The following is an 8,505-nucleotide window of genomic DNA, read 5'->3' as shown; positions in this document are numbered from 1 at the left end:
AAAGATCCTGACCAGGAAATTAATCACGACTTTCCTCCGTCTGGGCCTTGAATGATGGGTTCGAGTATGTTGGGGAGAAGGGAACAAAGTCCATGTCAACCAAATAAAACGAGTGGATCGAAGAACTGTAGTAGCAAAATACAAGGCTTTCTTTAAAGATGTGCTAGCAGCACGATGCGTGGAAGTGTCCTCAAAGCACTTCTAAAGGAGAAGGTGGGGGGTACCCGGAAAGAGATCTAGTTTCTGTTTTGTTAACACCTCCCTATATCATGGAAAGGTGAATATTCATTATGGATAATTTGTGTGTGGGGTGTGTGTGTGTGTGTGTGTGTGTGTGTGCATGGTGCTGGGGCATGGAACCCAGGGCCTCACACAATGTAGACAAGCGCTCTGCCACTGAGCTACACACACACAGCTCTCACTATGGAGAACCTGAAAAGCATATTATATATTCAAAAAGAGGGAGTTGAATCTATCATCCCAGCAGCGAGGTGTTGATAAGAGACCTATTTTAATGATACCCAACTGCAAATATTTAGAAAGCTGTCAGTTAAAGGAAATAATTATCCAAAATGTACATGACACAGTACTAAGCCGTTGACATATTGCCCGATTTAATCATTACAACGGGCCTAATTTTATAGAAAATGCATGTAGGTCTAGATAAAGTAATAGGCTGTGATCAACAGTAAATAATAAAACCAGCTTCAAAACCCAAGCTGTATGACTCCACGTTCCCTTCTGAAATGACACTCTGCTCTGGTATCTGGCAAGAGTCGGCAAATGACATGTGAGGTCACTCGATGATGAATAAACGCATCACACTTGTAATGATAAGGTTAGATGTGCAATATGCTGAGCTGCAAAGCTAATCCCGCTGAAAATGAACAATATGAATTTTTTTGTCTTTTAAATACATATTTTCTTAGTTGTAGAGGGACACAATACCTCTATTGTATTTATTTATTTCTACGCGGTGCTGAGGATCGAACCCAGTGCCTCCACATGCTAGGCGAGCACTCCACCACTGAGCACAACCCCACCCCTGAATTTTTATCTTAACATGTGAGGTGTAAATGAAAATGCTTTGTATAAAATAAAAATACAACTATTGAGCAATCGGGCACTAGCTACAGTTCTTTCCACACTCATTTAAGCCTTACCATCAGCACGTAAGTTTAGTCATGCTTCCCTTTTCACAGATGACAAAATCAAAGGATAAAGACCTTAGCGAAGTAGTCTGAGGTTCCACAGGAAGAAGGCGGCAGAGCCGGGACTGGGGCCAGGGTCACAGGGACTCTAGTTTCCATTCCCTCCTGGCATTTGTGTCCATGCTGTCCTTTAGGGAGATTCCTCAAGTTATTTTCTCCCTGTTGGATGTCGAAGGGACCATGACTACAGCGAATCAGGAAGCTAAAGCTGCGGCAGGAATAAATTCATCTTCTAGTGCTCCTGCAGAAGGGAAACCAGATTATTTCCTCATCTCATACCATTGTGGGTGGACCGGATGCAGCAGCATGAGCACCAGGCTGATTATGTACTGAATCTGTGTGACACTGCTTTGTGTGTCTTATAAACACATTTGGCTAATACAGAGAAGCTTGAAAATTAATTCTTTTAAAAATAGAAACCAGGAAACACAAAGAGTGCAACAGACATGGTGGCTTAGCATTAAATTCACACCCCGATTAATAACCTAAGAATGGCCCATATTTATACAGGGGTATTGTATTGTACCTAGTTCAAATGAAATGTGATTATTTACCTAAACTATTGTACCTGGTGGAGAAAATAAAAGACTGACTGAAATTTTTCCAAAGTTAAATATGCAAATGTCATGGAAAAGACCACAGTTCCCTGTGGGTGCCTCATTCACTTATGTCTAATCACGTTTTCAAAGTGTTTTTTTTAGGTCAATACCAAAACGGGAGTCACATGTGTGAGATAACTTGGTTCTATCACTCCCAGTAGGTCTTGCAGTGGCTTCAGATGTTCCTGTGGCTGCTCCGTGGGGGATGTCTCAGGACTCTTCCTTTCGGAAGGCTTTTGAGAACATGTAGGGAACATACATGCGTGTGCGACTTGAAAACCCTTCCGAGACAAAACGATTTTTCCACACTGCATGTCACTTTGTGTATCCCAACCTTCTTGAGTTCCTGAATTCCGTCTCTTCCCTACCTCTGGCCAGCGCTGCCATCCATCACCATAAATTCTTTTCAATCTTCAAACTCAAAAATCTGAACTTCCCTGTGCTTTGGGAGTCATGTTAAGGAAGTCTGATCCTTAGCCGACAAGATGAAGATTTGGACCAACTTTTTCTTCTGTAAGGTGCAGGGTCTCTGGTCTGATTCCAAGGTCATTGATCCATTTTGAGTTGAGTTTTGAGCGGGGTGAGAGATAGGGGTTTGTTTAGTGGGAATATCACTCAGCCATAAAGAAGAAGAAAAATCATGGCATTTGCAGGCAAATGGATGAAGTTGGAGAATATCATGCAAAGTGAGATAAGCCAATCCCCAAAACCAAAGGACGAATGATCTCACTGATAAGCGGATGATGATACATAATGGGGGGTGGAAGGGAGGCAAGAATGGAGGAAGGATGGACTATATAGAGGAAAAAGAGGGGGTGAGAGGGGTGGGGGAAGGAAAAATAACAGAGTGAGTCAAACATCATTGCCCTATGTAAATGTATGAGTACACAAATGGTATGCCTCTACTTCGTATACAACCAGAGAAACAAGTTATACCCCATTTGTTTACAGTGAATCAAAATAATTAATAAAAAAAAAATCTCAACTTCCATTCTCTGGCCAGAGTCTTTTCTTAACATTTCTTGGATCTCTGAGCTCCTGTGGAACTTGATCATTCGTTTATCATAATTTCCCATACTTTGAGCACACCCTATTTTTCCCAGCTTGGTGCTTCTGTGCTGGCTTCACACATCTCCCTGCCCAAAGAGAAAAGTGATGGCTGGCCATGGGGGAAGCATCATCATATTGGCTGCTTTAGAGCAACAGATTCTTAGGAATCTCTGCCATTCCTGCCTAGCAAATGCTCAGCTCAGTGAGGTAGGAAGGGTGATTGTCTCTCCCACTGTTAGTCTTGCCTGCTTATGTTCCCAGGTTGGCAGAATGTTACCAAACCCCAATCACTGAGCCACTAAAATGGGAATGACCACATCATTTAACATCTGACTCAGAGAATGGTTGTGAGTGAAAGAGCACCCCATAAAAACCATTCTAAGCCAGCACTTTCCCAGGGGGAATTCTGCGAAGTCACCCTATCATAAGTAGCAGTATACACATTTTCTCATTGGGGTAAGTTTGAAAGGATCTTTTAGAGTTTATTTCAACCAGAATCTACTACTCCCACACTGAGATGACCGACATCCTCCAAGTTAAACCTCCAAGTTAAACTCTGTCAAGGTTTCCTCCTCACCACCTCAAAATGTCTCTCTCTCTCTCTCTCTCTCTCTCTCTCTCTCTCACTCTCACTCTCACTCTCTCTCCTGGAAGTCACTTCCCTTTTCTCTGACTGAAAAAAAACAAACAAACAGTCCTTCATTTCTGACTCAAAGTACAATTCATTCTTGCTTCCTCCAAAATTTACCGGAGAAATTTTTTAGCAATGGCGACATCTTATGCTCCCCCTTGGCCTCCCTTTTTGGGAGGAAGAGTGGGCTGTCCCATGCTGCTGGCTTTCCCCTTGCCCCGATCTCAACTTCTCTGAATACTTAAAATCACTCTTCCTACCCCAGAGACCTGGACCTCATCCACTGGTGTCTACACATCTCCCACACTGGCCGTGCTCAGTCACCACTAAACTAATTCGTGCACAACTGAAGCAATGGCCAGTTCCCAACCCTGTTTCTACCAACATTCTGGATGAGGGGTACAAATCCAAATTTTGCAACGACACCTCAAAGTTAGAGAGTCCAGAGCCAAACTTAATTTTTACATTTGGCCTCCAATTTTCACTTTCTTTAAAAAAAAAAATCCCCACATTTCCTTATTCATTCATCATTATGAAACCCGGGATTAAGTGCCCCTCTTTTGGGAACCTCTGAATAGAATTAGTCGCCTTTCTGTAGATTGTTCTTCTACCACACTCCTCAAAGTTACTATCAAGTTTGGTCTACAAATATTTGAAGTTCACAGTCATTTACCATGTTTGTTAATGTCTGGCTATATGTGTTATTTCTAATAGATATAATTTTGGCTTCATTTGCAAAGAAGTGACAGAGAGAGGTACGGTATGAGGTAGGATGCTAACTGTATCAACTTATTTGTTTATCTGTTCATCCACTTATTTATTTTTAATGAGTGGCCAATAGTCCAAGTACTATTATTTGAATAGTCCATTTTTCCCTCACCCCTTTGAAATGTGACATTTCATATACACTGACTTCCAAAATGTACTGAGCAGTATTTCTGAGCTCTCAATTCTGTTCTACTCACACACACACACACACACACCCACCACCACCACCACCAACAACAACTTTAGCTTTTGGGAATGTATTTGTAACTGACAGAACTAAGGGAAGAAGGGCAAAGGGAGGAGGAGCAGGACAGGAGCAGGAGGAGGAGGAAAGAAAAAAGGTAAAAAATGATGGAGAATTATCCACTGATTTGTTAAGCAGAATTTACATAGTCTAGGGCGATTAGGCTTGGGATGGAAGGCAGTTTCAGTGTAGGCACATTTAATTTCCTCCCAGAGAGGAGCCTTTTTTGCTGAAGAAGTGTTGGCTCAGCCTACATCACTCTGGAAAGGAGAAAAAAGAGGGAGAAGAGGGACAGGAACGCTGGGAAGCATTGAAGGCATTTGCAGGTGCTGTGAGGGTGGATTGGGGAGAAGAGGAATTTCACATTGGGATTCTTTCCACAAATTTCAAGACGTGCTAATAAAGAGTTTGAACTACTCAATGCACTGTATGCTGCTGAACTCTTCCTTTGAGCCTGACACCTCACTGAAATGGAATCCCAAGGTTTCGGCAGGCTACAAATGTGCTGTGAAATGTAACTGAGCGGGAAACCAGGAGAGAGACAATGAGAGGAACAGGTAACTAACCAGCACATTGTGTAGCATGCCCTATGGTCACCGCTTCATTCCTGCAGATGCACTGGTTATGAAGCCATTCTGCTGGTGTTTGTTCCTTTCCCTTTTCCTGATGAAATGCTTAAGTTAAATTTGCTTTATCCCTTGATCGTGTCATTATTTTTTAAATGAAACTTTGTACAAATGTTTCCCCTCAGTGTATTACAGGTGCAATTAGTAACTGCCTGCTCTTTCATTTCAAGTGTTTGTGAAGCGAGTCATTGAAACAAGGTGCTATACAGTGGTATCTTTGGTCATTCTTTCATCCTCTAGTACCTGTGGGGGACAAAATGCCAGCTGTTCACACGCTTTGCTTTTCTTTTCTTTCTTCTCCATTCTAGGCCTAAGTTTCATCTGGACCTGAGAATGAGCTTTACCATATTTTTTTCCTTTTGTCTTGAAGTTGGAAGAGAGAACTGCAAATGTCTGCAGGTTACATGTGGCACTTATTGGCCTTTGTCATCAGCACCAAGGTAACCCCTTGTCAGCCTTGCCCTTATCTATCCCTGATCTGCCATCAGCATCTCAGGTTAACATCTCACTGGCATGACTACACCTTTTCTGTGTTGGATTCCTCTTTTGAGCATCAGAAACTAAATCGAGAAGATAGAATTTAAATCCTCCTGACCAAGCCAGCTAAGAGAGTTCATCAAGGCAGGATGTTGAGAGATCATTCAATCTCGCAGGGGGTTCTTCCAGAGAAATTTATTTTAACATTTCCCAGTGCCTTACAGTGTGCTGGGAATACTGTTCAGTTGGGTCAATAGCCTACCAAATATCTAATCTTGTCAATTATTTCAGCATTCCCGTGAAACCTATGGACAGCAACACAGTTTCTGTGGGGGAGCATGCAAATGTGCTAATGTTGATGAGTTTAAAATTTTACGTCCTACTATGATCTTATCACACATAATTTGTGCTGTGATGTTGCCAGGTTTTATAGACGTTTCGTTCATATGGTGGTTCTGAAAGTGAGTTGAATTGCATGTGCACTACACAAAGATTTGAAGATCGGATCAGTTTTTTCATGCAAATTGAGTCACCCCAAAACTTAATGGCTTCAGACCGGCTTTATTGTTGGTTGCAACTGTGGGCATTGGCTGGGCAGTTTTCCAGTTTAGGCTCACTGGCCGGGGCTGGATGATCCAGGACGTCCTCATGCACTCTTTAGGCTGCCTGCAGTGACTGAGATGGCTGCCACGTCTCTGCAACAGTCCCTCCTTGTCCAGGAGGCTGGCCCACCCATGGCTTGATCGTATGGTGACAAAAATTTTCCCTGTGGTGAGAGAAAGCCCAAGGTGCAAGCGTTCCTCAAACCTCTGCTTCTGACCAAGTTTGCTGATGTCCCTTTGGCCAGTAAAAAGTCACAAGGTTTGAGCCCAGATCTATGTGACAGAGGAATTGGCTTCACCTCTTGTCGGGATAAACAGACAGCAAAGTCCCTTTGCAAAGACACATACATAGGTGGGAGGAAATTGTGGTCACTTTGCAGGTGGCCACAGTGACTTTCGTTAATTATTTTATAGCACTGTCTTTATTTTGCAGTCTACCAGAATCCATTTCTCAGAAAGCTCAAACTGGATTCTTCTAAGGCATTTGTTTTTTAAAAAGGTGAACATTGTGCCAATTAAACTTACAATGGGAATTTCACTTGTTCACTTGACGTCAGATAAAATTCCGACATTTTACTCTTCTGAGTTTATGGCAGAGCTCAGAATGGCTACTAAAGAGATGGAAACAAAGCCTGTTTAGCCGTTTTGAGAGCTTTGGTCCTGTGATTTTCCAAAAGGCAACGTTAACATTTGCAACTGTTGGGTGCAGAGGTCATATCAACCAACGTGGCTTATGTGGCATTACGGTGATTTGCAAGGAATCTTTCATGCTAATCACTCACTATTCATCTCCTGGGGTTTTATGTGCTTTTTAAAAAATGCTAGTAGTATTGGTAAATTTGTTGTTGACACTGATTGTCCTATTTCTCACTTGACTTTACACTGTATTAAAATGATCACTGATCAAAATTAGATACGTGTCCAACCTATTTTCCCCAGCACGTTCACCCAGGGCAGCACCCTAAGATAAGTTAGATTGCCACCATGACTTTTACATGCTGCTTGTCTCAGTGCTTGATTGAATGAGTATTATAGCTGTTCCCAGAACCACCACAATTTACCTTCCCCAGCTGATCATTCATTGGTAATTTCTCTAAGACCATAAGTCTCTGAAACTTGATTTTCTTTTGTTTTCTATTCCAGGCACTGACTTGCTGCTATAATATAAACAAACTGCATCCATAGTGTTACACAAAAATGACGCATTATCTCAGGAAGTATCATCCAATGGCTTCGATGTTTATAGCACACAGTTAATGCAATGTTAGGGTTTGAGACAATAGCGCTACAGAAATGTCTATTAAGTACTTGGGCCGCTTTTTCAGGAAGTGAACAAAATCCCAAGGGGATGGTTCATTGCCTCAGCTGTGGGATACAGAGTCAGGAAACCAGAGGAAATATACATTTTTCTTTTTATACTGGGGATTGAACCCAGGGCAGTTTACCACTGAGTTACATCCCTGGTCCATTTTAGAAGTTTTTAAAATTTTGAGACAGGGTCTCACTAACGTTCTGCTACTGGTCTCGAACTTGCGATCCTCCTGCCTCAGCCTCCCAAGTGGCAAGGACTACCGGTGTGTGCCACCATGCCCGGCTATACGTTCTGTTTTTTCTGGCGCAGCAATACCATCTGCATTTCTGTTGGCAAGTGACTCTGCTGCATTCCTTATTGGTGACCTTATGATTTTATCGTTTCTTTTTTTCACATATGTAAAATCATGAATATAGCAGAATAAGGAACTGTCATTATCATTATATTGTGCAGGAAATACTGGGAATAAATTGGGAAGATGATAAATGAAAACTGGAGTGTGGGTGAAGTTTCTGCTGCCTTAGAAATACCTTTATTTGTACCAAATAAAAGCTGCAAGTATTTGTTCAAGTAGGACAATCATTTGTATCCAACTGATATAGGAGTAACACATCTCCACTAATTACTGATAAAACACAAAACATGTAGTCTCTTACATTACTGCAGTTTGTGAGAACCACTGAGTCATTTTGGCACTCTTTATGGGGTGGCAAAATTAAATCGGTTTGCTAATTGTCCACAGTCATACAATAAGACCTCTGAATGTGGGCTGCATCATATTTACCTCAGAGCCCACGATGATGGCTTGCTGCCGTCTTTCTCATATCCTTGTTCTTCTTTCCTTCCTTCCATCTTGCCTGCCTACCTGCCATCCTTCGTTTCTCCTCTTTTCTCTCCTCCTTTCTTTCCATCTTCATTCTCTGTGTTTGGTTGTAGAACTTGATTATGTATTGATCAAAATACAATGCATGGGTTTTCTGGGTGA

Source organism: Sciurus carolinensis, chromosome X (assembly GCF_902686445.1).
Source record: "Sciurus carolinensis chromosome X, mSciCar1.2, whole genome shotgun sequence".
Lineage (NCBI taxonomy): Eukaryota > Metazoa > Chordata > Mammalia > Rodentia > Sciuridae > Sciurus > Sciurus carolinensis.
Note: the sequence above shows the minus strand (reverse complement) of the source record.